This window comes from Molossus molossus, unplaced genomic scaffold, assembly GCF_014108415.1.
Source record: "Molossus molossus isolate mMolMol1 unplaced genomic scaffold, mMolMol1.p scaffold_m16_p_8, whole genome shotgun sequence".
Classification (NCBI taxonomy): Eukaryota; Metazoa; Chordata; class Mammalia; order Chiroptera; family Molossidae; genus Molossus; species Molossus molossus.
Window position 1 is genome coordinate 91383665 of NW_023425402.1, and position 10268 is coordinate 91393932.

The following is a 10268-nucleotide window of genomic DNA, read 5'->3' on the forward strand; positions in this document are numbered from 1 at the left end:
TGTTCATGGATTGAAGGATTTAACAACATTAAAATATCCATAATACCCAAAGTAATATATAGATTCAATACAATATGCATTAAAATACCAACAACATATTTCATGAAACTAGAACAAGTATTCCAAAAGTTTATAAGGAACCAAAAAACCCCAAATAGCCACAGCAATCTTAAAAAAGAAGAACAAGTTAGGAGGCATCACAATACCAGATATCACGTTATACTTCAAAGCCATTGTAATCAAAACAGCCTGATATTGACACAAGGTCAGGCATATAGATCAATGGAAAAGAACAGAGATGGCCAAATAATCCAATTAAAATTGGGAAGAGGATCTAAATAGACACCTCTCTAAACAGGACATACAAATGGCCAAGAGATATATGAAAAAATGCTCAATGTCACTAATCATCAGTAAGATGAAAATTAAAATGGCTATGAGGTATTACCTCACACCTTTCAGAATGGCTGACATCAACGAATCACCACACAACAAGTGCTGGCGAGGGTGTGGAGAAAAGGGGACTCTAGTGCACTGCTGGTGGGAATGCAGAATGGTGCAGCCACTATGGAAAACAATATGGTGTTACCTCGAAAATTTATAAATTGAACTGCCATTTGACCCAGTGATCCCACTTCTAGGAATATAGCCTAGGAAGCCTGAAACATCAATCAGAAAGACTATGTGTACCCCTATGTTCATAGCAGCACTATTTCCAATTGCTAAGATCTGGAAACGGCCCAAGTGTCCATCAATAGATGAGTGGATAAAAAGCTGTGATACATATATGCAATGGAGTACTATGCATCTGTAAGAAAGAAAGATCTCTTATCCTTTCAGACGACATGGAGGAACCTGGACAGGACTTAAACACACACACACACACACACACACACAAATTTAGGATAGGATAGTAGTATTCTAATAAAACTTTATTTACAAAAACAGGTGATAGGCTGGATGGTGCCCATGGGTCATAGATAGTTTGCTGACACTTGATCTAAAAAATGAAGGAGTTCCCTAATATAGAATATAAGACCCTGCATGATTTGTCTTCTGTATGCTTTCCCAGTTTAGCTCCTATTCCTTTCTCTATGAGTTAACCAGCTGTGATAATAGATCACAATGATCATTTATTCACCACATTCTAGTAGCAAGTTACTATTCTAAACTTTTACCTGTATTAAATCTTATAAATTTATGATTAAAAAAAGATGGGACATAGGCACTTACATTTTATAAATGAGTGAACTTAGGTATAAAGAGATCATTTGCAAACATCACATAGATTTGAACCCAGACAGTATTTGTCCATGATCATACTGTTAACCACTATATCATCCAGCCTCTCTGAGGTCTTTCCAAAATCTTTATAATGGTGGAGACTCTACCTTGCTTTTCTGAACATGATGTTGCCTTTAGCTGATATTCCCCTTTCTTCTATGCCAGGAAAAACTTGATCAAGTATTTCTTCTTTTGGCAAGTCTTCCGTTACTTCACACCTCCACACTGATAGGGTTTAGATGCTCCCTTTCTGGGCTTAATAGCTATTTCTGGATATGCAGATTGCTGTACTTTAAAAAGCAGTAATTTCCTGCTTTTTAAATGAGCCTTCAGGTCAGGGTTTATTCATATTTACATAGTTCTTGAAACAATGGTTGCTCAATGGCTGACTTGAATTAAAAGGTTAATTTTTACTGAAAATTTTACCATTTCTGATTTTTCTATTAGTTCTTTTTTTATTTTTGGTGGAAGGGATGGTTAGCATGTTGATTTAGTTTGCCTCAGAAACAGACCTTCAGACACAGATTCATGCACAAGTAGCTTATTTAGGAAGGAAAGAAAACAGTGCTAGGAGAATTGGGAAGTAAGATGAAGAAAAGCAGCAAATGAAGTGCATATTATCTAGGCACCTACCACCGTGGTCCATTTGAGCTTAATCCTATTGGGGACACCCAGAAAGTTAGTGCAGAACATATGCCTCAGAGTTATTCTACTCAAGGGATAATAAGGCTGCTGGACTATTTATGCACCAATTCCTTTCATTAATTGGTTAAAAAGGCTACTCCCAGGAGAAGTTCATACCCAAACATACCCAGAATGCTCTGGAGGCTTTGTCAACTTACAAAAGCCCCTCAGGCAAAGAAATACAGGTCCTGGGCGCTGCAAATCCAGCCAGTGTGCACTGAAGAGGGAGGGCTGGTGTATACGCGCAGGGTGCCCCCTGCATCTGGTCCAGGTTCCCTCCAAACTCCTGAAACTGATTGTAAGGTGGGAGATAATTTCTTCCCTTTTCTACTTTTGCTAACAAGACCTTTAAAGTTGTCTATAAATGGAAGATTTCATAATTGTTACAAGATTTCCTATTTCCCTATGTGGGAAGCATAGCATCTTGATGGTTTTTCTGACTGGGTGACCTCTAGTACACTCTGGCCAGTGCCTTCTCTCATTGTTCTCTGGATTGTCATTAATCCCGGAGCGTTGATTAGTGACAGTTTATATATTTTTCGACATGAGACCTATTGTATTGCTGTTTCTCTCACATCTATTTATTTTGTATAAAGTCTTCAGTTGTCATTTATAACAGACATTGTTATGGTTTATATACTCAGCCTCAAAATGTGGCCTTTGTTCCTTCCATTGATGGACTCAATGAATCTTTATAAAGTCACCCCACTATGTTAACATGTTGAAAGTGTTTGATGTTTTATATTGGGCTTCATTATGCATTTATCACATGTAATTTTCAAAACAACTCCTCCCCATTAATAACTGACATTTTCAGGAGTCATGGTAGAAGCCCCCCACCTTTTTTTTGCTATTGGCAAAGGCCAAAGAGCCAGGATTAAGACTTAAGTTTATATCTGCCTTCAAAGCTATAGTTTTCTTCATATTATCTTATCTCAATAAATTATTCTAGATGGCAGTCTCAAAGTTACTTTAGGAGTACTAAAAAACAGAGAATAATAATGACAATATGTTGGACTTTATTCTGTTAGGAAGTAAAAATATAATACCATTCAGAATATTATAAACTCGGTAAAAGGGCAATCAGTAAATGTATGCAGTTAAACAATTGCTAAGCATCATGGAAATTACCTTAATATAACACTAAATCTTAATTATTAGACTTTCTAGAGGCTGGGATAAGACAAATGGACTAATTGTAATACATTCACATATCTATAAATTATATACAACATATATGCATGTTATACACACAAATGTAGAGTAGGGTGATATTTTGATATTAATTAAGATGTTTTTAAATACCACGTTTTCACAGATGATCTCTGTTTCCATTTTTTCAGGCTTAGTATTGTCCCAGTAAAGACGATCCAGCTATTCTAAAGAACAAAGATGTTATACACTTGACTTTGAAAAATAAAGATTTGGGGAGAAAACTTGGTTTCCCAGACCAGGGTAAGATTTCAGAGGAAAACTAAGGGTTAGAGATAGGACTGTCTACACAGTTGACACTAAAACAACATGAGGGTTAGTGGTATGAGACCCTATGCAGTTGAAAATCATGTTTGTGCCCTGGCCATTTTGGCTCAGCAGTTAGAGTGTTCCTGTGGACCGGGGCGTGCTGGGTTTGGTTCCCGCCAGGGACACCTACCTTGGTGGTAGTTTGTCCCCGCCTTGGTTAGGGTAGTGTGGGTGGCAACCACTGGATGTATTTCTCCCATGTGGATGTTTCTCTCTCTCTCTTCCCCCCTCTCTCTCTCCCGCTCTATCTCACTCTATCTGAAGATAAATGCAAAAATGTCCTCAGGTGAGGATAAAAAAGAAGAAGAAAAGAAAGAAAATCATGTTTGACTTTGACTCCCTCTAAATTTAGTTTTCCCTTGTCATTCATGAGGGATTAGTTCCAGGATCTCCCTGCAAATACTTAAAAACATGGATGCTCAAGGCCCCTATAAAAAGGTATAGATCAATGCGTAGTCATCCCTCTACATTTGTGGACTCTCAACCATGAATTGAAAACAGTACAAGTCTTTATCGAAAAAAAAAAAATATATGCATGTAAGTGAACCTGCAAAGTTCCAACCCATCTTACTCAAGGGTCAAGGGTCAACTGTAGATTAGAAAGCACCACTCCTCAAATTTTTCACTCAAAGGATTCTGGGCATTGAGAACAGAGTGACTCTTTGTTTCAAAAGATTCCTTGAGTGAAGCTTGGGGAGACAGTACACATCATAGAAAATTATTCCACACCAACATGGCACAATAACAGCAAAGTAGACTTAGCAGAGAGGCAGGTCCAACCTGGATCTCTGTGTGGAGGAAGGTTACAAATGTACCTCACCCAAAAGTGGAATTAGCTCAGTAAATAGGGAATGATGTATGGGGTGTCAAGACTAAGAGGTCAGGTTCTGCAGAAACAGAATCTAAAATAGGAATTTGCATGCATATGATTTATGAAGAAATATTTATCAGGAAAAAAGTCTGTAGAGAATTACAGAGTAAAAGATTGCTCCCCAAAGATGGCAATGTCAATCATGTGACAGAAGGTCAGAGGGTCAGCAGGCATTCAGCATATGAGAACACAAAAGGTGGCTGAGAGTGATCTTGATGGAACATGGATACATTTCAGGGGATTCCAATGTAAGATTGAGGTGGACTGGATGCTCTCTACATCCCCTCCAAGTTGTTAGGTACATTGAGGAAGAAGGATGCAAGAAGAAAGTAAGAGTTTTGGGGAAGGGAAACACTAAATTGATTTGCTTTATTTAAGATTTTATTGAAGTATAATTTACATGCCACAAAAGGCACCAATTATAAGTGTATAAGTTAATGAAGTTTAGTAAGTTTATATCGCTGTGAACCCTTCACAATACAGTTTTAGAAAATTTTCTTCATCTCAAACAGTTCTTTCCTATTTGTTTTCAGTTAATTGCCAGGTAACCCCTAAGATACTCTCTGTATCTAGAGATTCAACTAGGATTTGGGGGGAAATTTTTTATAAATTGAATGATATGATGTATAGACTTTTGTGCCTGAATCTTTCAATTAGCATACTTTTCAGTCATGATTCTTGTTGTAGTTGTTTCAGTAATTCATTCTTATTACTTAAGAGTATTCGTCTAATAGATACGGCACATTTTCTTTGTCCATTCACCAGACAATGAACATTTGGATTGCTTCCAGTTTTTAGCTGTTATAGATGGTGCTGCTATGAACATTTATGTACAAGTATTTACATGAGTGTACATTTTACTTCTCTTGGGTAGATACTTAGGAAATGTTGATTCTAACAATATGTTTAACTTTTTCAGAAATTAGTAATCTGTTTTTTTGGCAGTAATGCATGAGGCTTCTAATTTTTCCATAGCCTTGCCCACACTTGATATTGACAAACCTCAGAGGGAAGGGGGGTGGGGGGCAGGAAGAGATAAATCCAAGAGCTTATATACATATATGCATAATCAATAGACACAGACAACAGTGCAGTGAAGGCAGTGGGGGTGGGGAGGGACAGGAGCCAGGAGGAGGGTGTCAATCGAGGAAAAAAGGAGGGACATCTGTAATACTTTCAATAATAAAGACAAATTTTAAAAATGTTGTCTTCCTAATAGGAATACAGTGGTATCTCCTTCTGGTTTTAATTGGCATTTTCAAAATGATTTCTGGCATTGACTATCTATATGTGCTCAGTAGTCATACATTTGATATGTTGCTGTATTCAGTGTATTTTCATTTTCTTATGAGTTGTTCTGCATCTGTGTTCATGAGAGGTATTGGTCTGCTGTTTTCTTGTGATGTCTTTTTTTGGCTTTTGTATTGGGATATTTCTGGCTCATAGAATGAGTTGACAAGTGTTTCCTCCCTCTATATTTTTGGAAAGTGTTTGCATAGTATTGATATTGTTTCCTCTTTAAATATTTCATAGAATTCATGGTTGAGAGCATCAGGGTTTTTCTTTGTGAGAACATTTTAAATTATTGATTCTATATCTTTACTTATTATAGATCTATTTTGGTTATCTCCTTCCTCTCTAGTCAGTTTTGGAAATTTGTGTCTTTCTAGAACATTGACTGTTTCACCTAAACTGTTTACTCTATTGATATGGAGTTGTTAATAATATTCCTTTATATTTTCATTTTTATACAGTCATTAGAAATGTTCCCTTTTTCATTCCTAATTTTGTGATTTGTGTTTTCTTTCGTTTTCTTGCTGTCTCTTTCTTTTGGCCAGTTTTGCTAAAGATGTCTTAATGCTATGATCTTTTTAAATAAACATTTTTTTATTTCATTGATTTTCTCTATTGTTATTTTCTTTCCATTTTATTGTTTCTGCTGTGGTTTATATTATTTCTTCCTTTCCATTTATTTTGTATTTAACTTGCTCCTCTTTTTCTAGTTTCTCTTTTTTTTTCATATTGTTGAAGTATTACAGATGTCCCCCCTTTTCCCCTCATTGACCCCCTCTTTCTTGCTCTCACCCCATTCCTGCTCTCCCCAAACTATTGTCTGTGTCCATTGGTTGTGCATATATGCATATAAATTTTTTGGTTTATGTCTTCCCAACCCCTCCAGACTTTAGATTATTAACTTGAGATTTTTCTTCTTTTCTAAAATAGGTACTTAAAACTTTAAATTTTAGTCTACGCATTGATTTACCTGCATCTCTTTTTATTCAGTCAAAATATTGCCTGATTTTCTTATGATTTTTTCATTGAATCAGATGTTATTTAATTTCCAAATATTTAGAGATTTTCCTAGTATTTTTCTGTTGTCAGCTTCTAGTTTCATTGCATTGTTACTGTAAAACATAATTTGAATTACTTTTAATCCTTTCAAATTTATTGAGACATATTTTATATTCTAGCATTTGATTTATCCTAGAGAGTGTTCCATGTGTTCTTGAAAGAATATTCTGCTATTTTGGAATGAAGTATTTTATAGCTGTCGGGTAAGTCAAGTTGGTAGATAATGTTATTCAAATCTTCTTTGTCCATGATGATTTTCCATGTTGTTGTATCAGTTGAGAATAGAATATTGAAAGGTCCAACTGTAATAGTTGAAGTATCTATTTCTCATTTTTATATTGTTGGATTTACTATATGTATTATAGGGCTTATTAAGAGTGGATATACATTTGTAATTATTATATTTTTCTGGTGTATTGATTTTTTTTGTTATTATGAAGTGTTCCTTTTTATTTCTAGTATTTCTTTTCTTAGATTTCTTCTTTGTCATTATAGCTCTTTGATATGTAAATATTCAAGCTATAAAGTCTGCATTGTATATGTTTTGCAATGCTTTTACTGCAACCTGTTTCTTTGAATCTGAACATTTATCTTATAAATAGCATATAGGTAGGCTCTATTCTTTTTATCCAATGTGACAATCTTTGTATTTTTTTTTTTTCAATCCTCACTGGAGGATATTTTTTCCATTGATTTTTAGAGAGAGTGGAAGGGAGGGGTGAGAGAGAGAGAGATAAAGAGAAAGAAACATTGATGTGAAATGACATATCCTTTCATTGCCTCCCACATAAGCCCCAACCAGGGCGGGGCTCAAACCTGCAACCCAAGTATGTGCCCTAGTCTGGGAATCAAACCCAAGACGTGTTGGTTCACAGGCTGACTCTCTAACCACTGAGCAAATACGACTAGGTCAATCTCTGTCTTTTGATTGGAGTGTTAGTCCATTTATATTTAATGGCTAGATTTATGTATGTCTTTTGTCTGTTTCCTATTTTTGTTCCTTTGTGCTACTTTTTGTATAAACAGATACTCTTAGTGTCCTATCTTAGTTACCTTTTTGACTTTTTTGGTGTTTTCTCTCAGTACCCGCCTCCTTCTGCCCCCCCTCCCCCACGGCTATCAACCTGCTCCCTATCTATGATTCTGTCTCTATTTTGCTTGTTATTGACTTTCAAAATATACTTTAAAGTTATACTGTAGGGATTACAATGTGCACTTTAAATTATCAAGGTCTACTCAGGTATCTTATTTTCAGTAAAATATAACAAGTTAATTTTAATGAAATTAGCAAATTTTCTTTAAAATAGTTTTATTTCTTCACCACTTTATTGCTACTGTTTTTAGATGTATTATATATGATATAAACCCAAAATACAATGTTAAAAGTATTGCTTGATATAATATTATTTCTTTTAAATAAATTGTAAGAAGAAAAAAATACTTTATACATTTAAAAAATATTTATCTACATTGTCTCCATTTCCACAGCTTTTCATATCTCCTTATGGATTCTAATTATTATCTGGTGTCATTTTCTTTCAACCTGAGGGACTTCTTTTATAACTTCTTGTAGAGCTAGTATGGTAGCATTTTTCTCTCAGTCTTTGTTTAAATTTAAATGACTTTATTTTGCCTTCATTTTTGAAGGATAGTTTTGATGGAAATAGTGTTCTTTGTTGACTATAATTTTCTGTCAGCACTTAAAATATTTTATTCCACTGCCTTATAGCATCTATTGTTCTGTGTTTGTGATGAATTTTCTCTTTTGCTTTCAAAATTGTATTTTCTTCTTTGGTTTTCTACAGTTTGAATATGATGTGTTTAATTGAAGCTTTCTTAGTACTAATCCTTATTGGAAATTTTTGAGCTTCTTGGATTTGTAGATTGATACTTTAAAATCAAATTTGGGAAATTTCTGCCCATTATTTCTTTAAATATGTTTCTTACTTTATATCTTCCTTCCTTATGGTACTCCCACTAGAAATACTTTGATATTTTTGATGTTGTACTACATGTTTCTGAGGCTATATTAAATGTTATTTAATCTTTTTCTCTTTATCATTCATGATGGAAATTATCTATTTAGCAATCATCAAGTTCATTGGTTATTTCTTCTTTATGTCAACCCTCAAATTTAGATTTTGTTTATTTTTTAGTATTATCTATTACTTCATTGACTTTTATTGTTTGCTGAGTCATTGTCATTATATTTTTCTTGAATTCTTTGAACAAGATATCTTCTAATTTTTTTCATATAGTTATAATAGTTTCTTTGATCATTCTGTTTGCCAAATCCAACATTTGGGCTCACTCAGAGTTAGTTTCTTTTTAATTCCTGCATATGGGTTACATTTTTTTGTTGTTTCTTTGCAAGTCTCAATTGTTATGGTTTAAAACTATACATTTTAGGTAATATACAAGAAGTACTGGATTTCAATATTCCCCCTGAAGCTTATTGTTATTAATTTGGTTTTGTTTTGGCTGTGCTTGTAAAGCCTTCCTCCAATTATTGATGGATTTTTGTGTGGGTAGGTGAGGGGATTCAAAATTCAGGCATTGTTTTCTAAGTTGTTTCAGCTTTTTCTTTCACCAGACTCTCTGAGGTATTTCTTGCATAAATGCAGCCATAAGTGTCTGAGAATGTAGGCTCTCTCTGGTCATTTCTGTGTATTCACACAGATTCTAAATCATCAAGGACTTTCTGGTAGGTTGGGGCCCTCTTTGGTCTCTCCTGCATGTATCTACCACTTTAGCCTGGGATGTATGGAGAAATTACGTAGTCCATCTACGCTTCTTTCATTTCTAGGATCTCCATGTTAAATTTTTAGTCCCTTGAACTACTTATTGCCTTCCACAAGTGGAATCATGACTCAGGCAAACAGGGTTGTGTGCTTTCCCTATCTATTTATTTTCTACTAAGTTTGCTATTTTTATAAACAGTGCAACTGGGAATGGAGTTATTGCCCTTTGCTTAAGAACAAGTCAATCCCTTCCAGCAGTGAAGTTCTTGGTTTTTATGGCCAGCTTTACCCTGGTTTTGTACTATCAGAGCTGTGGGAATGAGATGAGAGCAGCTTTGGACAAGAATGCTACAGATTTCCAATCTTCTCACTGGAAGATTTAGTTTCAAATAAACAGTTCTTAGTTTTTTATGTGTCATTGGTTGATATGCATTACCCTTAGTCTGATTGTTCTTGACAATTTTGTCAGTTTTATTTTATTTTATTTTATTTTATTTTATTTTATTTTATTTTATTTTATTTAACAGAGAGAACTTGCTGATGTCTTTATGCTATTATCACTAGAAGACCTGACACCTGACTTGCTTTTAAACAGTAACTAACTGCAAAAGCCTAGGAATGATAATTTAACTGAAAATTACTAAGTTAAGTATGGCTGGTTAACAGTTGCCACAGATTTTTTGTACTTCACTTATCAAGAGGTGGAGTCTTTGTCACTTTCTTACCCTCTCCCTACTGCCAAAGTCCCTTGAATTTAGAAGGCTCTCTGAAATCGTTGACTTACAGAATACAACCATATTGACTCTCAGCCAATT